The sequence below is a fragment of the Fukomys damarensis genome, unplaced genomic scaffold (assembly GCF_012274545.1).
Source record: "Fukomys damarensis isolate Sample0158 unplaced genomic scaffold, DMR_v1.0_HiC HiC_scaffold_7, whole genome shotgun sequence".
Taxonomy (NCBI): domain Eukaryota; kingdom Metazoa; phylum Chordata; class Mammalia; order Rodentia; family Bathyergidae; genus Fukomys; species Fukomys damarensis.
In genome coordinates, this window is record NW_022900919.1 from 43,374,608 (window position 1) to 43,397,213 (window position 22,606).

Sequence of the window (22,606 nt, forward strand, 5' to 3'; positions counted from 1 at the left end):
AAAAAAAAAAAAAAAAAAAAAAAAAAAGTATCCAGGGAAGAGCTAAAATTACTATAAGGGAACAACAACTTGGCATGGAGACCAGCCAGAAATGGCATGACATTTTTCAAATGGTTTAAGAAAAGAACTAACTGTCAGTCATGAATTCTATGTCTGGTAAAATGATCTTTTGTGAATGAAGGGGGATATAAAGCCATTCTTAGATAAAGAAAAGCCAAAAAGATCTGCCACTAGAAGATACAGTGAACCCTCAAGTTACACCAGCCTGACATACAAACAACTTGGGTTACAACTGGAACTCACAAGGAAAATTACTGATATTTCTGGTAAATCATGCACATTATACAAACCTTCTTTTTATTATGAAAAGGTTAGATAAGGGGTCCTTGGGGAAGTTCAGAATGCATTATGGGTATTTCCATTATTTCTTATGGGAAAAATAGACTTGACTTACAACCAACTTGAGTTACAACCAGACCTTGTGAATGAAATGTATTCTTAAATCAAGGGTCCACTGCATTCCCTTAAAGATTAGCTAAAGGAAGTTTTTCAAATAGAAAGGAAATTATAAAAGAAGAAAACATGGAGTATCATGAAGAAAAATGGAAACATCAGAAATATGAGTATATGATAGACTATTCTCATCTGAGCATTTCATGTCATATTTGATGATTGCAAAAATAGTATTTGATACTCATTAAATGATATTTAAAAGAAGGGAAAGGAAAGATGCCTAAATGAAGGTAAAATTTCTATATTTCAATTGAAGTAGTAAAGTCATATATGTATAATGTAATACTGACAGTAACCACTAGGAAATTAAACAGAGATGTGCTTAAAAACACTATAAACAAAGCAAGATGGAATCCTAAAATATGTTTAAAAACTCACAAAGAGGCAAAAAAGAGAGAATCAGGAATGAAAACCAGAAGAAACAGGGAACCCATAATAAAATAGCAGATCTAAGATTTAACTTATCAATAATTACCTTAAGTGTAAATGGTCTAATATATCACTTAAAATATAGAAGTTGGCAGAGGGGATTAACAAAAATGATTCAAATATATTCTGCTTGTAGGAAATGCATCTCAAATTCAACAACAGAGGTAGGATGAAAGTAAAAGGCTGTAGAAAGATATTCAATGCAAGCAATAATTTTAGAAAGGAGTAGCTATATCAATATCTGATGAGATAGACTTCAGAACAAAGAAAATTACTAGAGACAAGGAGAAACATTTCATAATGAGAGAAGAAGCCACCAGGAAGACATAAAAAATCTTAAATGTGTATGCACCAAACAACAAGGTTTCAAATTACATAAAGCAAAAACAGCGTTGAAAGGAAAAAAAGACAAATCCACAATTATGGGTTGGGACTTCAACATTTGCTGTCATCAACTAATAAAGGTAATATATCAGGAAGAATATAGAATAGCTAAACCACATAATGTTGCTTTGAGGACACATTTTTCATCTTTTGGCAGAAACTTACCTGTCTCAGAATTCATTCATTCTATGGGAACATGATTCCTGAGAAAATCACCATGCCTCTGCCTACTAAGAGCACAGACAAGTAGAATGCAGGCAGATTACATTTTAGAATTAATACAGAAAATGCATGTGGAAAACTGATCGAAAGCAAAAATATAAGTCCTTAATGTTCAGAGACAGCTTGCAGATCACTTTCTTCACTTCTGGTCCAATGTGGTATTTCTTTCTAAGTATTTCCTTCATCAAACACTCCAGCTTTACTATGTCCAGTTAGAGGGCAAGAGCAAGCAACTCTCTCCCCTTATAAGCCATCATAACTGATGCTGTGCTAATGAGGAAGAAATAGTTGAGACTGCAGCATTAGCCTATGCCTTAACAATCCTCAGGACAGAAGCTTGTTGCCTTATATTCTTTCAATGGCAGTTCTGTTAGCAAGTTCCTAATAGTACAAATTAGTACAGTCTGGAAAAGATGAAAATATGTATGAATTGTCAAAAAATGTATACTTCCTCTACTAGCAAATTAAAAATGTGCACTAAAACTTATATACAGATGTTTACAGCAACAATGTCTATCACAGGCAAACCTTGATTACAACCTAAGTGTCAGACAAACCAATTCAATTAAAATACAGTATACCCATATAATGAAATGCTATATAATCATAATGATTAAAAATCCCATTTTAGGAGAACATTTAAGGACAAGGGGAAAAGTTTATATTTTAAAGTGAAAAAACAGTTAAATGTTACATATTTATTTATAAATGTTACATATTTATTTCAATTTGTTTAAAAAGGTATCTCTGTGTAATGTGTATGTATTCATAAGTATATAAAACCTGATAAAATATACTATCGATATGGGCTATTTCTAGCATTATGGAGATACATTAACTTTTTCAGTACTTTTGCTTTCCTCATATTCTACAAAAACTTTGCTTCTCTAACCAGAAAACAATAGTTTCATTTTGATCTTAAGAATTTTACTCTTCTCACTATGGCAACAGCCTATCTCTTGCTATCCTTTTCTCCCTTCCATCCATCTTCCTATCCTCAGGGGTTCTTAAAGGTCACATTCCACTGCTCTCACCTTGTCTGGCCCCAACATGTTCCTGACTCTTCTCTTCGTTACTTTGGCCCTAACACAATTCCTTTTTCTTTTATCTTTTCAGGAGGCTGAGACAAGGTAGCATTTTCCAAATTCAATAGAAAGATAAGAAAGGAAAATTACAGAAAACAGTAGCAACAATAAAAACAGATGTCATTTTGCTCACACTGTCTACTTCTGTGTGACTCCTGAATACTTGAATCGTGGCTGTTCTAAATGGAAACATGCTGTATATCTATAATATATATCACATTTTGAAGACTTCATATCAAAAAATATAAAATATCTCATAAATAATTTTGTGTTGATTACATGATGAAGTGCTTTTGGCTATGCAGGCTGAATAAAACATAAAACATTTATTCCCTTTGGTTTCTTTTTAAAACCTTTTAAGAATATAACCACTAGAATATTTAACCTTATATATGTGGATGGTTTTATACTTCCATTGGACAATGCTGCCTTAACCTTTTCTCCCTTATCTGCCTTTATCAGAGAGATTGTAAAGCTAAGTACAGCGTTCATATCCAGGACCTCTTTCACCTAGGGATGGTCATGTGACATAGCTTGGGCCAATGGGCAGTCAGTTGGGGTGAGGATGGTGTTGGGTTCTGAGAAAACTCTGGTAGAAGGACAAAAAAATCTGAACATTGACAACACCAAATGTTGGTGAGGACATGGAGTAACAAGAACACTCATTGATGGTGGGAATAGGAAGTGTTACAGCCACTTGGGAAGACAATTTGGTAACTTCTCATAAAGCTAAACATGCTCTTCTAATCCTCCTTAGAATTACCCCAAAGAGTTGAAAACTTATGCACATGTAAAAATCTGCAAGTGGGTGTTTATAGCAGCTTTATTCATAATTGCTAAGACTTGGAAGCAACCAAGATGTCCTTCAGTAGGCGAATGAATAAATAAACTGTGGTACAATGGAATGTGATTCTGTGCCAAAAAGAAATGAGCCCTTAAGCTGTGAAAAGACACAGAAGAATCTTAAATGTATTTTACTCAAAAAAGAAGTAAATCTAAAAAGGCTATGTACTATATGTATCTAACCATAACTCTCTAGAAAGTGCAAAGCTATAGAAACAGTAAAAAGGTCAATGGTTGCTGGGGGTCAGTGAGGAGAGGGATGAATAGAAGGCGCGTGGAAGGTTTTTATCTTTGTTTTGTTTTGTCTTGATTTGAGACAGGGTCTCACCATGTTGCCCAGGCTGTTCTCCAACTCCTGGACTGAAGTTTTCCTCGTGTCTCAGACTCCCGAGTAGCTTAAACTCTAGCCATGTGCCCTTGCACCAGTCCAGAGGATATTTAGGGCAGTGAACATACTCTGAAAGATACCGTAATGGTGTATAAACTTATAGAATGTACAACTTCAAGAATGAGCCCTGACGTAGATTACACACTGGGTGATAATGACATGTCAGTGCATGTCGGTCAGTTATAACACATATACCACTCTGGAGGGGGTGTTGGTAATGGGGATGCTATGACCCCCATACACACGCATAGCACCCCCATTGTCACCATTATCTGTACCTTCCACACAGTTTTGCTGTGATCTAAAACTGCTCCAAGAATATTCTTAAAAGCAAAACAAAAAGATGGATTCCATGAGCTCTCGCTCTATGCAATCCTTTTTCATTTTTTTCTGTCCAGAATGAAGGTTTAATTCCTGAAATGGAGACAGACAATTGGTGATGACCATGAGAACAAAAGCCACCCTACCAAGGGGAGGGGGAATTTAAAGGCCTGAATTCCTGAGCCCATACCAGCAACTATCCAAATCAGATCTCTTGTCATTGAAAAATAAACTTTGATGGTTCAAAGATACCTCTGGTGGTATTTTGTTACTTTTGCTTGCATATGTTTCTAACAAAATAGTCAAGTTTCCAAAGGATAGAGCAGACCCTAAAATAGCAAGCATGTAGTCTTCACAGCTGCCAAGAAGGGCTTTCCAGGCTCCTCCTTGGTCTCTTTCCCCTCAACTTCTCTCCTGCTGCTGCAAAGCCCTTATCTAAGCTCATGCTCACATGGGAACAAATTCATTTCATCGTAAGTCAAGACCCAAAAGACCCAGTGTAAAACTTACGAGGGGCTGAAGGGTGTAGCTCAACAGTAAAGCACATGCTTAACCATCATAATGTCGTGGGTTCCACACCTAGCACCACCACCAACAACAAAAAATAAAGAAAAGCTTCTGAGACTCCCCCCTAAACTGTTTCAATTTTCAGTCTAGGGAGCACAGATCAGTCAGACACTAGCAAAATTGTCTGGCAGAGAATGTTGACCTTAATCCCAGGTCATCTGCCTCCCTCTCTGAGGGGAGGTAGTCAAACCCATGAAGAGCCTTGGGATAACACTTTAATTATATGAAAAGCACAGATTATGTGTAATCAAAACCATGCAGCACAGAGTAGCTAGAAAGATGCACCTTTCCAGAGTCCTCAGTCATCAGAGTCCTCCCAGGTAAGAATCGCAGTCCCACTGGCTGTCCCTGGCTGGGGGAGGCCCTCTTTGGCACATGCTCCAGTCTGTCTAATTCTCCTTCAGGTGTGCTACTGGGAGAAAAGAGGAAGCTGCCCCACTTGTTACTCTGTAAGACATGAACTCTTTTCGTAGTCCTGAACCACCTAAGCATCAAATCACACCACCAGCAGCCCAGTGCCTCTGGGCACAGCTTCCTGAAGAGGAGCCAATAAAGTGAAATTTTGTTGTTGCTAATAGGTACCAGGAGGCCTTAGCACTAGGGGCCAATTAATCTGGTGTCTCCATCAAGCTTGTGTGACCCTGGGCATACCACTGTTGTAGGAAAACCTCTCCTAAAACAGCCTTCTGGTTTCAGACCATCTACCATCCCATCTAGTGATCTTCCTCCATCGTAAGAAGGGGCTGAATTGGCAAACTGACTAGTGTCTGAAACGCCCCTGCCACCTTTGCTACCACAGTAAGTATCATCTTTCAGCCAAGTGCCCAAGTTGTTCTTCATCCTTTCTCTCCCACACAACAAGGAACTCATTAGCTCCACCTTCAAAATTCACCTCAAATCCAAGTGCTTCTCATTTTTCCTTACCCCTTATCCTGTCCAAACACTCTCACCTCCTCTGGGATGCTAAGCCCTCCTATTTGGCCTCTGTTTCCACTGTCACTCCTTCCACTCTATTCTCTACCATGGCCAGAATGATCCTATCAATCAAGTCTTCCCAGGGTTCTACCATTTAGATCAAAATAAAACCTAAAGTTCTTTCCATGCTCTTGAAGGTCCTAGTTGTCTACCTCAACTTCTTCCAGCTCCATTATTCCCTCCTCCCCAGCCTTCCTGGTCTCCAACCTTAGAGACTTTGTACAGCTACTTCCTCTGCTTGGAGTATTCTTCCACCATTTATCAACCTTCTCTCTCTCTATGTGGCATGTGCTTTACTCTGTCACCACCTACTAGACTGTAAGTTATTTGATGGCAGGATCTTCATTTCATTTACTGCTGTACCTCCAGCATCTGTGTGTGGTGTCTGAGAATGTGCTGAACAAACGAATGAACATATAAATATATAAAATGTTGCACAAAGCCTCTGTCTGATGACAGTGCTGACTTTCAAAGTTTATGCTGAGGAGCCGGGTATGGTGGTGCACGCCTGTAATCCCAGCAGTTGGGAGGCTGAGGCAGGGGGATCGCTGTGAGTTTGAGACCAGCCTGGGCTACATAGTGAGTTCCAGGTTGGTCTCAACTACATAGTGAGACCCTGTCTCAAAAAAAAAAAAAAGCTTATACTGAGGAATAAGAGAAATGTTCCTCGGTGTCCCAAAAGACCTCACAGAACTCAGTCTGGTTGAAGCAGAGGTAGAACGCCCCTAGCTCTACCCATTCAGTTGATTCCTTCCCTAGAGGATTTTCTAACTCCAAAGTAGAATGGTGAGGATCAGAAGCTGCAGAGAACTCCTCTAATTCTTCCTTTAGAGCGGCTACGCATCTCTGAAAGTGGCCACAGGGGGGCAGAGGAGGAATTCAAAACTGCTGTCATGCGATGTTATTGCCCTGCTCTGATTGAGCCGTGCTGTGTGTGGTGGGAAGCAATGCACTAACAAGATAGATGAGGAAATTGTACCAAGGAAGCAGCTCATCCCTGTGGAAGTGAGATCACAGCATGACGTCTGCATGACGCCTGACACCTATTTTAGCAGGGGCTACAGGAATCATTTTGCTGTCAGCCTCATGATGAAATAATACAGAAATTGGCAACAGACAACACTCAGCTTCTGGACTCTTCCATTCTGTGAATCAGTGACACCACATTTCAGCAGTCAAATCAGAATGCCAGATATGGTCATTGAACTTGAGTATTAAAGGAGGTAATGGTACTTAAATACAGCTTCCTCATAGGTGTTCAGTAAATGCTGCAATGTGAAAGAAAATCACTGTCATCAGAGATTCCTGGGTGAATTTATTCATTCATGTAACAAAAATGTGCTGGGCTCCTACAATGTTCCAGACAATAAACAGAATAAAAAGACTGCGAAAGATTATCTTGCCTTTTGAAAGCTAGCAATATAACAACCATGATGGTGACAGAAAGAGCAGACAACATTTTTTGATTACTTGCTCTGGTAGATCCTTTAAGTACAATATCTCATTTAATAATTACAACATGCCTGGGTATTACTATCCTAATTTCAGAAATGAGAAAAAACAGAGACTCGGAAATTTACTCAAGGTCACCCCAGGGCACACATCTCCTTTATCAAAACTAATGCCCCAAACCTCCAGGAAACACTGCTTATGCTTTAACTCGGTGGATTAACATGAGGATATATTGGGACTTCACCCCCAGGGGAGTTAAGAGAGGGTTTCTAAAAACAAGAGAAGTAAACCGCTAATACCAGATACTGCTGCTCTGCTCTGGCTAGTGGATGAGGTCAGTCCTGGTGTTCAAGGCTGGGAATCCACAACAGGACCAGATAGGCACCAATCAACTCATCTATATGGATGCTAACAGGAAACTTCATTTTCCCAGACTTCTTATTGAGGTGGAGACGTTTTTATTTTACCCCCAAATGTCTTGGGATCTTTATGTATTAGAAATTAAAGTATATATTTAATCCCCCCATCTCTCTCACAATGGTGCTTGCCAATAATCCCAGCTACTTCAGAGGCTGAGGCAGGAGGATCACAAGAAGTTAAAACCAGCCTGAGTATCTTAGATTGTCTCAATATAAAATTTTAATTTTTATTAGTATGTGTTTACAGTAAATACTGATTACAATCATCATGGGGATTATAATGCTTTTTTGTTTGTTTTTTTTTTGAGACAAGGTCTCACTATGTAGTTCAGACTGCCCTGGAACTCACTGTGTAGCCCAGGCTGGTTTCAAACTGGCAGCAATCCTCCTACCTCAGCCTCCTGAGTGCTGGGCTTTCAGGCATGCATCATCATGCCAGGCTACATTTTCTTTTTTTTATGTACCTTTCCCCTTCTCTTGCTCCCCCCAAATAATTTTTTAAAGGCTTGAGGGTGTAGCTCAGTAATACAGCACTTGCTAAATTAGCATGCACCAGTGGCCCAATACTGAAGGAAGGGAGTAAGGAAGGGAAAGAAAGACTTAGCTTCTCAGAATCCCTCACCCTCTTGTCTTGAACTTTATTAAAGCACTTGGCACTTTCTCTTCTTATTCTAAGAGTTACTGACATAACTGGTCACTTATTACCTTGCCAGAATACATTACTTTGTCAGAGAGGCTAATCATACACAAATAATACCAGTGCCCTTTATTGATAGATGAGGAAAACAGTTATTTGCCCAAGGTTACATAAACATCCAGTAGCATAATCCACACCAAAACCCACCTGACTCATAGCTGAGTGATCTTTTAAGCCACTATACGGCTTCTTCTTTGTAAAAGGCTTATAGACTTTGAGAGGAAATAGAAGTATAAGCAAATACTTCTGTAACCCATGTAACATGATTGTCCTGAGTCCTTGAAGAGGTAAGAGTCTTTGCAAGGAAGGCGGTGGAACCACTGAACTAAATCCCCAGCCCTAGGCGAGAGTCTTTGTGGTAGCAGGACGAAACAATTCTTACCAGCCTCACAAGGCAAATTGGTAATAGTAATAACAATAATATGATGGTGGTAATAAAAGAGCCCTTATATACAGCACTTCTTATGTGCCTGGCATAGGTCTATGGACTTACAAATATTAATTCTTATAATCGTCAAACTTGCACTCAGGACCTTGCGCTTGCAAGGCAGGCGATGGCACCACTGAGCTAAATCCCGGGCCCAGGGCACTTTCATTATCTTCATTTTTCAATGAACCAAGATTAACCTTAAATACAAAAGGGTTAAACTGGCCCATGGTCATCTAATAGCAACTAGCACTTGCCTTATGCCAGAAACTAAGTCCAGAAATTAGTATTAAGTCCCATTACAGTATCTCGTTTAATACTGGAAGCAACCTTAGGGTAATTACTATCATTATCACCACTTTCAGAAGAAACCAACGGGGCTCTGAGAGCGCAACCTGCCCAAGCAGCCCGAGTCCACAGTCCGTGCTCTTAATCACCATCTTCGATGCTTAGGGCAGGGGAGCAGACCCAGGCTGCACGCCAGAGGACCGGGGCCCCCGGCAGAGATCTGTTGGAGGGAACATCAGCAGGGATGCTCCGGATGTCAGATCTGAGGGAGGAACCCCCGACTCGTCCAGATCTGGACACACCAGCCCAGGATACTTCACGCACAGCGAGCCTCTGCTGCGGCCTGCTGCCGGGGGACCTTGTCAGGGGTAACCCAGGCCCAGCCAAGGCCTGCAGCCGCCAGGGCCCCCCACGCCCCCTGCTCCGCTGCAACCATCACTCGCGCACCACCCAATATCCCACACCCGCAGCCTGAGTAAAACGAAATGGGCGGCCCGCACTTCCTGTACTGTTCTCAGTCCTCACGTCCCTCCCAACACCATGAGCCTTCCGTCCCCCTGCATCTCTGCCCCGCGGAGACAGCTATATAATTCGGCAGCCTCCCACGGACTAGGCGCGCTCAGCCTTCAGCCCGAGGCAGAGGGTTGCCATGGTGAAGGACACAGAAGAGCCTCAAGGTACGGGATTGAGGTGAGCGCAAGGGTCAGCAAAGCGGGCCCTACGCCCCCCGAGTTTCCATGGTGACGAGAATCGCTAAGTGCCGGAAGGGGTGGAGTTTGCAGAGGACAAATTTGCACTCCGAGTCCGAGAAGCTGCTGAGGCCCTCGGATTGCCATGGTGATGCAGGCCTCAGTGAAGCGCAGAGAGTGGCTGGGTCCAAGGCTGCGCCGCTCCGAGGCGCTTTAGGTTTCTTTGAGTCTGGGGAATCTCTTAGCTCTCCATGCTGCTGGGTTACAGCCAGCCATAAACCAGCAAGAGAAGTGGGGACTCGACGACGCAGAGAATGTCCCTGGGATTTTTGAATTCCAAGCATGCTCTGGTCCTCTTCTCCCTCCGTCAGCGCCCAGCAGATCCTGGTTGCCATAGTGACGCAGTAGCAGAGGAGATCCCAGTCAAAGGTCTCATGGAGTCCTCTGCTCCTCTCCTCCTCTCCGGGATAGCAATTGTGGAGAGCCAGGAAAGAGTTATGCTGGGGCCCTGTTAAGATCCTCAGGGTGGGGAGCTGCTTCTGGGGCCCCTGTGACCTCACCCTCCGGAACTCACATTATAGGGTAGGTATGCAGTGGATGGACTGGGCCCTGCTGCAGAAACAGGGATCTGACCTTTTCGAGGCTGCCTAGTTTTTGGCAGCATGGATGTGCCTTTATGTATTTAATCAGTGTCATATTGGAGGACATTAATTTCCCCCCACGATTACATTTCTACAAACAATGCTATTGTAATACACATAGTAATATCTGTGTATATACCTGTGTTTACAGGTGCAACGTTTATTGTGGAATAAATTTCTAGAAGTAAAATTACTGTGTCAAAAGACAAGTGCAATTTTAATTTTCATGGATATGGCCAAACTACCCTCTGAAGACACTAGCAAATTTACATCTCCAACTGGAATTCAATAATTTTAATTAGAACTATATACACAGTAATGAACGACTTGGAAAGGATTTTCCAGACCTGGCACCATTAAGCCAATTTAATTCTTTGATTTTTTTTTTACACAACATCATTAAACTATTCAATCCCATGTATTTCATTAAAAGATTTTACTTCTTTAGTAATTTGTATGTTGAATTTTTCTTTGGCTTCTGTCATTGTGAGGTATCTTATTTCACCCTCATTTTATTGAAAAAAAAAAAAAGAGCAACCCTGAGGTTCAGAAGCTGGCCTGCCACAATTCAGCCATGTACTTCTTCTTTTGGACACAAACAACATCACAGGATTCCAACCTCAAAGTTACTTTGAGGCCATAGTACAAGGAAACAGAGCAAGTCTACTTTGTCATTTTGCCCAAGTACAGGAAAAAAAAAAACAAAACAAAACACATGGCCCTGTGCCACCCACAAAATATCAAACGTCCTCCTCCTTTGGTGAAAATGTGCTACTTTTTTTTTGGTGTTGTCAACCAATTAAAATTTTATTGTTGTTCTTTTCTGCTTTCTGTATAGATCAGATTTATTAAGGCTCCCAATCAGGGAATTGCTCCTGTTTCCTGACAGCATCCGATCTAGACACTGAACCCAGCTTCCGTAGGCCCTGCCTAACTCACCTAACCAAAGCTCAGACCCCGTAATAAAGTCTTTACTGAAATATCCTGCTGTTCTCCATTGGTGTACACTCCCTCAATGGAACAATAATAAACCCAATTTATTCAATGACAGATGCATTCCTGGTGGTATTTTTCTAGAGGGTATTGGCACTAATAAGTTCTGTTTTCTTTTGAAATTTTTGTAAGTCTAAAATCTGTCAATGACAGTCCTCTACAAATGTTTAATAACAAATGTTATATGGGCAGTCTCTTTAAGTCTGTATTGAGCATTTCAATTAGATCTGATTTTACAATTTCCATTGTTACCCTCAAGATGTGTCTTCTGAGATTTTTAAGTACTGTAGCAAATTTAGCAGATGCAATCTTAACCATTGTCAATTTTATGTTATTCTTATTGTACCAGTGATAGTCATTGTGAATTGGAAAAAAGGTAAATATTTTTTATTTACTTCTTGAATCAATATCCAGTCTCAAAATAAAAAATAAAAAATTGGCTGCAGATATAGCTCAGTGTGAATGTTCTGGGTTCAAGTTTCAATTCCCAGTACACACACACACACAGACACATGCACACACTACCTTCGGTAAGGCAATGATGTAGGACCCAGATACAAAGGAAAGTAAAATGTTCTGCTTTAATTGGCATGCTTACTGTGCACCACTGTACCATTTACTGAGCACTGCAAACACAGGCTCTGCTGTGAAGTAACCCATGGTTTAATCAGTGAGATCTAGGAGCTGGCAAGTCTCAGTCTGTCAGATGGATGAGAATAAAAAAAGGTTTCCAAAATTGAGGGCACAGAAAAATGCAAGGCACTTATTCATTCAGTAAATATTTATTGGGATCCTACTTGTGCCAGGAACTGGAGTGGGCACTGGGGATGCAGGAATGAACACGTTACATGTGGTCCCTTTCCTCCTGGTAGGAAGGATGAGTTGGAGTTTGCTAGGCAAAAGGAGATTGTTCCTGCCTATGCCCTAGAAAGGGGAAAGGCTTAGCCCTTTGGAGGACATGGAGGCAGCCATTGTGGCTGGAACAAGCTGGCTGGGGAAGATGATGGAGGTAGGCAGGTATCTGATCCTGTGAGGTCTTGTCTGTCCCTGTGTGGTGATTGCATTTTAATTTTCAAAAAATATGCAAGAGAAGACTGTCAATATAAGGAGTGGAATGATTACATTAGAAATACATTTTATGCTCTCTGGAGAATGGATTGGGGGGATGGTAAAAAAAATAGGCCACCAAACCACTTAGAAGGAGGCTACTGCAGTTATCCTCAGGAGCAACCCTTGTAATTGGACTGGCAGAGTTTAGAGGCACCAAGTGTCTAGTGGAGTATTGAGAGTAGAAACGAGATTAGTATGGATGGGGTGTGAGGCAGTGTGAAGGGTAAGGAAATGGCTCATGAAGAATATGAGCAACAACCCCGAAATGGAAACCCTGACTCCTAGTACTTTGGGATGTGCATCTGAAGATGGGGCCTCTAAAGATACATTAAGGTTAAACGAGGTCACGTGAGGAAAGATGTGACAGTGACCTCATCTAACAGGACCGATGTCCTTAAGAGAGACACCAGGGATGCATGTGACATAGAGAGAATGTGGCCATTGGCAAGCCAAGAACAGAGGCCCCAGAAAATTCAAACCTGCTGACACCTTGATCTTGGACTTCTGCCTTCCGTAACTGTGAGAATGTGAATTTCTGTTAAGTCCCCTGTCACTGGCATTTTGTTAGGGCAGCCCTCCCAGGCTGTTTCAAAGCCAAGTGTCCAAGTAATAGGGAGTGTGGAAATAAATGGTACATCCATTTTGTGGAAAACAGTCTTATCCCAAGATATAGCCATACAAACTTAAGATTCATGACAAGTTTATTTAGTATTCTCCCTTTGGCTTATGAGGAATTTTATTGTGTTTGCCACATAGGACTGATATTGAGCCGCAGGAGCGGCCACCAGATTTCCTTCCACAACAGTGTACCGGATGCAGGTTGCTTTTAACCCAGGCACTACCTGCATTGTTTCCTTTATTGCTATTATTCTGGATTTTTATAATTTAATAAATTTGAGAATCCTATACGTATATATTATTTATGATTTCCTATAGTGTTTATGTACCATAAGTTAAAATAGTAACTTTCCACATATAAAAAATTGCTCTGTGAATTTTTAGAAATAATTTATTCTTGCCAGTCATGGTGGCACCTGCCTGTCATTCCAGCACTTCAGAGGCTGAGGCCAGAGGACATCTGCAAGTCTGAGGTCAGCCTATGCTACATAGTGAATTCAAGACCAGCCTAAACTGCACAGTGAGAAGCTGTCTCAAACAAACAAAAAATAAAACAAAACAAAACAAAAAAGAACGAAAGAAAGATTAAATAACCTTGTGATGAGAGAAAAGACTGTTCTATGCAAATATTCTATGCAAATATTAAAAACAATAAGTTAGGGGAAAAATGAGATAGAGCTATATATACTGACATAAGATGTCCAAACCATATGGTTAAGTAAAAGAAAAAAAAATGCATAAGAGTAGATATGAATCTATGTTTGCTTTTTAAAATAACCATTTGTTAGTAGATGCTTAAGGAAAAATCTGGTTGCATTATACAGCCAACTTTTTCAAGTATTGTAAAAATTATACCATTTAAAAATCTAAATAAACTCTGTTAATGTTTCTTTTTGTAGTTAGAAATTACAGTACATGATAATATGTCACAGGGCAATAGAGGAATAAGACAACCACAGTGCACTGCCCTGGTATTACCAGGCTTACCGACCATAACATGGGACTGGGGGTGACCTTGAGGGTCATGTCACTTAGTAAATACTAACAAAACTTAATGCCTATCTTTCAAAAAAATAAACATAATGATAAATATATAATACTCTTTCATCTCAAGGGATCATCTTTTATGCCCCATGTGTCTTATCTGATAGAATGCTGAGGTTTATATAAACGGATAGAGTGCTCTCAAATGGAGTGGAGACTGATTTGTTAGCACCAGTATGTTTATGCAATCAGAATCCAGTTTTGTGCATAGCACATTCAAGTGTGTCTGACACAGGGAGCATGACCATTCTGAGAAGCCCCAACACTACAAGCTCTTTGTTTTCTTGTCTGAGAAAGGAGGAGGATGCACTGTGATGATTTCTCAGATGGCTTCCCACTGGTTTTCTAAAGCCTCTGGACCTCTCAGCCACTGACGAAGCATTTGAAGTGGCTGTTCTGGAATGAAGTGGTGTCCTTGGAGGAAATTGGACCCGGAGTGACTATTCAACAGTGTGAATCCCAGAAGTTTTTGGGTGAATGTATTGAAAGTCATTTAGTGTGGTTCTGTGTGGCTGAGACACGTTTAAGAGGATCTGCTTATAAAAACTTGAATTTAATAAAAGAACTTAATACTGATCCCCTCATAATACATCAAAATACAGCTTTTCAGGCTTTTTAACTACTTCTGCTTGAGGCAGAGTTTCTGGCAAGGAGCCTAAGCTAAATGATAAGGCACTTTACTGAACGTAGAAATGAAGATTGAACATCACCAAAGTGATTGTGTACATTTTGGAAAATTATTTCATTTATCAAAATGAAATTCACAGTGCTTTTAAAGCATGCAAATGATCAAATGGCATTGAATTAGAAAGAAGTTAATTGAGCAGTCTTTATAGAAATCCTCTGAGCTAGGGATGATGAAAGAAGCACAATATTGCTGAATGACATTCATCATGGCATTGATGGGACCATGTGCCAGGCAGAGGTAGATCATAGGGCAGGTTTTCTGTGTAGCTGCCTGAAGCACTAATCCATCAGCAGCACTAACAGTGCCAAGGGAACTGATAGCAAATACATGCCAGGTACCCGGGAATTTCACACAGGATTCCTCAAAGGTTCCAAACTTAAGTGGCTCCAGTCCCACTTGGGGAGCACATCCCATGACATGACAGGACAAAGAGTAAGGGTATGTTGGAGGTGGGGTGAAGGCTTTAAATCAACTTGAGAACGGTATTTTCAAGTAAAGACTACCTGGAGATAAAGGAGCCAGCCATGTGGTGAGCTGAGACAAGAATATTCCAGGCAAAAATATAGCACATGCAAATGACCCTAATCAGGGACTGGAGCACAAAGAGCCTAGGAGAGAGGTATCAATAAAGCTGGGAGATAGTCAGAACCTGTAGGCAAAAAATAAAATAAAATAAAAGTATTGTTATTGAGGTGCAATGAGAAAACACTGAGACTTTCAACAGGGAAGTGGCATGAACAGACTCTCCTATGAAATGACCTGTTCAGCTGACCCAGGAGAATGCTCCTTTCTAGAGAGGAGCTAAGTAGAGGTTGGGAGTTGCACTGTCCAATGAGAGGTGATGGGGGGTACAGATAGATGGTGAGGATGAAAGTAAGTGGGCAGACATTGGCTGACAGGGTTAGATTGAAGCAACAAGATTTGCTAAAAAGAAGATGGGAGTTAAACATGACTCCAAGGATTACAGCTTGTGTGTGTGGAGGGATGGTGGACATTACTGATGGACAATAGACCTGGAAAGGAAAGTGTTGTAGGTGGAGGGTCTGTTTGGAACATACTGTGAGATGCTGCTATTAAACACCTAGGTGGTGATGGTGAAGTAGGTACCCAAGTCTCTAGGAGACCTCAGGGAGCGAGCTGAGCTGAGGATAAGAATCCGTGACTTAGCATATAGATTAGTGCAAAACCACAGGGCCAAATGCCATGCCCCAGGGAGACAAAGCAGGCAGGAAGGAACAGGGGCCAGGTGCTGAGGAAGGTCAGTGGTCAGATATTAGGTAGAAGAAACCCTGCAAAAAAGGCTGAGAAAAAGCAGCTGGTGAGATCGGAGGAAATTCCTAGGGATTGATTCCATTCAAATGTGGTGGGATAGAAAAATCCAAATGAGCCATATGTTACCTTTAGTGCATAAAATACATTTTGGGCCATATAAAAGATGAGTCTCATGCAGAAGGTTTATCTTTTACTGCCAGTTCTCCTGTGTTAACCACCTGCTCTGTTTGCAGAATTCAGGCATGAAATACTGTTGAGAGAATAAAGGGGCTCCACCCACCCCAACACCTGAAGCCCCAAAGTGTCTCTGTATCACATTTTATTTGCTAACCAAATTCAGTCCATGCTGGTACCAGTTCTAGTTGGTTCCATTTTTGTTGTTGTTGTTGTTTTTGAGACAGGGTCTCACTATGAAGTGAGACTGACCTGGAACTCACTATGTAGCTCAGGCTGGTCTCGAACTCACAGCGATCCTCCTGCCTCCGCCTCCCGAGTGCTAGGATTACAGGCGTGCGCCAACACGCCCGGCTAGTTGGTTCCATTTTCTAAACATTCTATTTCTACCTACTTCTTTTATTTACCTCCACTGCTCTGTCCCAAACCACTGTCTTCTCTTTCCTGAAGAGGGACAGTGGTTCTCTACCTGGGGAGGGTTGGGCCATTCTCCTTCAGCCCATCTCATGGCAGTAGCTAGAGATGTCTTCAAAAAATATGAGTCACAATGTTGCCTTAAAACTCTCAAGTGAAATAGCCTAAATGATTATCAACAGGGGACTGGGTAAATAAGTAACAGTACAGTACACAAGTGCATTGAAATGTTACACAAAATAAAAAGTGATCATAAGAATGCACTTTCAGTTCTGGTACAAATGATCTTTAAGAAGTGACACGAAACAAGCCATGTTTACCCAAGATGTCATCATTTGCAAAAGAAAAGGTAAGGAAGAATGTGTGTGTATTTGTATGTAAGAAAACATATGAAACTGGTACCTAAATGGCATCCAGGGAAGGAGGGGTGCAGGGTGGCGAGTCTTACTATTTCTGAATTTTGAATCTTATGACTGTTAGACAGTCATGTTGTCTGTACAACAATAAATCAATTAAATTAGCTTTTTAAAACATAAATGAAATCATTAACTCTTTTACTTAATCTCACTTGCCTTCTCATGTAACACAAAATCCAGTCTTCTCACATTACAGGGCTACATACCCAGCCTACCCCCACCTCTGGTTTCATCTGCCAGCAACTTCCTCACTAAGTTCTGGCCACACAAGCCTTCTCTTGGTCCTCAGGGTGGCAGGATTAGTGCCTTCACAGGGCTAGTGCTCTTGCTGGTCTCTATACCTTCAGCTCCCTGGATATTTCTGTGTGGCTCACTCCCTACAGGTTCTACTCAGAAGTCATTTTTCAGAAAGGCCTGCCATACCTCAGCTGGAATTTGTCTCCCTCATCCCCATTACTGAAAATCACGGTGGTCCTTATGGCCGTAATGTTACAATAGCTACTGTTTTGTTTATTACTTTGCAATTCATAGTAGCAGGGTATAGACTGCAGTTCAAATTTTGGCTTTGCTTTCTTTTAACTCTGGGACCTTGAGCTAGTCCCAAACTTCACTAGATTTTGTTAAAATTTGGTGGAGTCTGACATAACATGTGCCAGTCTGGCAGACGTCACTAGGAGCAGGCTGGGTAGGAATGATGGTTGCCTATTTCAGAATATGGAGGGGCTGGGGATTTAGCTCAGTGGTTCAGCCACCTGCCTGGACCCGAGTTTGATGCCCGGTACCGAAAACTAGAACAGCATCTATTCTTTGGGCCTGGGATTTAGCTCAGCGGTTCCGTGGCCTGCCTTGCAAGTGCAAGGACCCGAGTTCAATCCCTGGTACCAAAAAAAAAACAAAAAAGAAACAGAATATGGAGATGGTCCAGTCAGGGGAGGTATAAAATGGGGAGCAGAGGCCTCTACCTTCAGGGGTCCTGACTCCATGCTTAGCACAGGAGAATAGCCAGCTTTTTCTCCTTACTGTTTCCTCTTCCTATGAGAGCCTATGACTCTGCCTCCACTGAGATTGGAGTCTATGCTTATGATCCATAGCCACCGTGATAGTTTCTCCCTTTACTGGGAATTGGTAGTTTGTCTTTTGATTTTCTTCTTGTAAATGAGTGATATGTTTTGGCCCAGAAAACAGTACATAGAGTTTCTAAACAACATCCTCAAATTAAATGCTGTGCCACACTGACTTAAGGAAGCTGTTCGTCTCTTTGTTTCTTAGAAGGAATGAAATGGTTGATCAGTTTTGCCCCTGCATGTTTATTTGTTACAACGGATAGAGACACCAACATTTACAGCCAGAGAATTGAACCCACATTCTAGTCTAAGTGCCTAAATACAGAGTTGTTTTCTAGACATTGTGTTCATATTTTATTTTCTCAATTTAGACTGCAGCTGCAGGAACAAGGGCTGGATTTGTAATGACCAGGAGGAAATCATGAATCTCTGAAGACAACAGATGTCACTGGTGCCACATTGCTCACAGAGCCAATAGCACGACCTGCCATTTCAGAGCTCCTGCATCTCCTTTGGCATAATACGAATATTTCCAAGAATGCAGTGGCTTATTGTAAAAAATTTCTGCCTCCTTGTGTTAGCCACTATTTAACCCTGCATTGGCTCTAGGAAGTCACAAGGATAACCTCCAATTTACAGGCAGAGACAATGAGGCTCAGAGTTGTTCAGTATTGCCCAAGGTCGTGCAGAGATGACCTTGCCTGTCTGTCTTCAAAGCTGGGCTCTTTTCATGCTATCCTTGTTTAAAGTCCAGCATCACTAGATGTTTAAAGTCCCCAAAGTGCTTCCAGCCACCATCTGAGCCAATTAGAGCTACTTGGAACAGAAGTATCATCATACCGGAGCAGATCAATAGCTAAGGAGCAGGCTGAAATGCAGAATTTAAGCAAGCAAATGATGGCACAGAAGCTCCCAGAATCAGAATCCCTATAGGCCCCTTAGCCTGCAGCTCCTGGTGCTAAGTCAGTGAGATTTTAAAAGCCTGCTCTTTAACAAATTATGCATCCCATTTTCCTTTTCCACCTTCTTCCTGTGAAGCAGCAATCAGCTTTGCCATTCATTCTCCAGGAAACCCGCCTGAGTATGCCAGGAAGATGGCAACTGAGGATTTGAGAGGTCTCTTTCTTCGAAAATCTGAGAACAAAGAAGCTGTATTGTGTTCTTTGACTCACAGCCCTCTTTTCTATATGGTGTGGAGAATATGTTCATCGTCCAAAGCCCTTGTGAGTATGAGGAGGGCAGGGAAGGAAAAGAGAGTTGCAGAAATCATCACTGGTCTTTGGGATGAGAAATAAGAGGGTCACTAACACTGACTAGTCTTTACCTTTGGACCATGTGCTTCATACACCTGGTCTCATCCTGTATAAATAGCCCAGCTAACTGTTACGTCTTACAGGTGGAGAATGAGAGACTTAGAAGTCACATGACCTCGTGTGGACCCGCAGGCTGGATTCAAAGCAGGTCCATCTGGCTGACACCATCTCATCCATTCTCCTGCGAATCCCCACTCTTTGTGGTTCCAGTGCCAAACTTTTACCCATGCTCTTCTCCAGCGTGGATGATTAGAGGCATGACTTTAACATCTGGCTTCTGGTCCAGGCTGGGCAGCCATGGACAGGCCATGCCATTTCTCTGATTCCAAGGATAAAAGTAGAGTGAGAGTCCTTATGATAGGCTCAAATCAGACATGGTCCATTCACCATTCTTGCTGGAGCTGCCATCTGGAGTTTAGTGCGGGGAACTGAGGAAGGAGAGAGTCCCACAGTTGTGCATGGAGGCTAGTAGATGTAGGTGTTTTGCAACCTAAAAAGGACCACACAAAGGTAAGTGTAAATAAAGAGGATATTATTACTTTTCTGAAATGTGGAGAAGCTGCCTTTTCCTAGAGTAGCCGGGAATTTTTCAAATACAGCATCTACTAGAGAATTAAAAAATATGCACTCCCAAAAGCACAGCATTAAGAGAGTTTGTCAAAAACAGATTTGGGGTCTCACCCTTCTAAAGCCTTTAAGCCTGGTAGATGGTTAAGTGGACAACAGACCAAAGAGAGGAGCAAGAAGAGAGCTTCTTCTATTATTCAGGGGGCCAGACACAGAGCATCCCTGCAGCTAAATCTTCTTAGTCTGCTTTCTTTTCTCAGGTGAAGGACTTGTATTTGTTCACTCATCTATAGCTTCATACATTCATTTGTCTCATACCCAGCACTTGGCATTGATGGCATACACACTACAAATAACTTCAAGAGTAATTAGTGTTCAAATATGAAGAAAGCATGGCTTTTCTTAAGAATTTATAGTACAAGGCAGGCGTAAGGAGAAAAAATGAGAACCAAGACCTGTCGTGTAAAGGTACAAGATCCCAATGATGAATGTAATTGTACTGGATACCTAAAATGTACCGACAGACTCAATGAGAAAAAAAAAAAAGAATTTATGGTAAAAATTATAGTAAAATGTAATTCTGTTTCCTCCATGACTCCAACTCTGTTCCCCATCTTGGTTCCTTCTAGGGGGCTCACATAGGAGCTAATAACCATGACTGAAGGAAGAAAAAGAAGGAACAGGCCATGTTTGACAGATAGGGACCTGGTGGAGATGAGGGAGCCACTGAGATCGGTTGTGACCGTGAAGAGCATGTGCAGGTGTTCTGGAGCTGACAGAGCAGTCAGGAGCCCAACAGGGAGGTGGAGGGAAGAGTTTCCTGTATGCCTGGGATGGGGCATGGCTCTGTGTGCTCTCCAGTTTTAGCAGTGGTGCCTGCATCTTTTATGTCATCATATTCCCCAAGCTCCCCAGAAAGTGCTTTGCTCACCTAGTTCCTTGGGTAGATTTGAACCTAGATTCACCTGACTGCAAAGCTCTCTTTTGGATTAAAGTTATTCAGAGGCAACAATAAAAAAATGCAGAATCTGGAGCCTCATCTACCCCCTTAGATAATGATTGGGGAGGTCTTTGGTGAGGGGCAAAAAAATCTTCATTTTTGATAAATACCTACATGACTCTGATAAGGGCTGTACAATCTACCCTGGGTACAAATAAGGAAAGTGTAATACTCCTGAGCACACACCAGAATGACCCCAGAATAACCAGAGTGAGGATTAAGTTATTATCTGCGATGTAGCAGGCATCCTTCTGAGGTCAGGTGAACTCACCCAATTTTCCTACCAAGTCCAAGAAGTGGGAGCTACTGTTATAGCCAACCTCATCTTATCACTTCAACATATTAACTATATTATAATTACTTATCACAAATCAGGAAAGGGAGCAACATAAACTGAGGTCAAGGGAGACGTCTCTGAATAATATAGGCCTAGAGAGGACACAGAATTTCTCAATGCCAAGGAACTTATCCTGGCCAGACATGGTTTGGAGCAACTGGAACTGGGCCTTTGCTGAACACTGTCTCAAAAATACTAAAGAAGCCAGGAGGGAGGGAAAGATGCTACCTGGTGTTCTGACTGGGGAGAGAGGAGGGTGGTTGGAGAGATCTTTGGAAAGATGTATGAGCTACAACTCCTAAGAGCAGAAAGCCAGCCCATGGGGAAGGTGGGAAAGGACATCACCAACCAAAATCACCTGAGTTGCACTTACAGAGGCAGGCCAGGCAGAGAGCAGAAGTAAGGGTCATGGACATGCCTTAGTCTATTTTCTGCTGCTATAAGAGAATACTTGAGACTGAGCAATTTATACAGAACAGGGACTTATTTGGCTCATGGTTCTAGAGGCTGGGAAGTCTAAGAACGTGGGGCTGGTGTCGGCTGAGGGTCTTCAAGCTCCATCATTCCATGACGGAAGATAGAGTAGACAGAGAGGGTAAAAGGGAGAGAACAAGAGGGCCTCGACTCACTTTTACAATACACCCGCTTGGCTGTAACTAATCCCCTTCTTCCATGATGACATCAATCCATTCACATGGACAGAACCCTTACAACATAATCTCCTCTTAAGGGGCTGCATTGAGATTTCAGTTTCCAACACATGAACTTTAGGGACACATTCAAACTATAGCAGGTGTGCACACACGTGCATGTGAGTTTGAGACAGGGGCCCCTCGGGGTGGCGAAGGGCCCAGGTTTCATGCTAGGCAGTGTGCTAGCTGCGGTGATGACCACACATGTTCTCTGAGCTTAGATTCTCTCAGAGGGCTTTGGGGGAAAAGCCAGCCCAACTCTTCTTTTTTGCATGAGAACTCTGAGGTCCAGGAAAAGGGGGCTCATGGGTGGTCATGCTACTGGTTAGGAGGAAAGGGAGCCCAGCCTGCTGTAGGCCAGGCAGGTCTTTCCATCCAGCAAACAAGAGGAAAAGGAAGTAGCATGTGCTGAGCCTAGCCCTGTACACACTTGACTCCTGGGCTCTTTCTCATGCTCCAGTTTACCCCTGGAAGTGAAAAATTCCTGAAAGATGTCCAAGCCAAGAGCGGTGAGTCTCACTCAGAAATGGCACCTCTCTCCAGAGAAAAGCTCAAGAAGCTGCG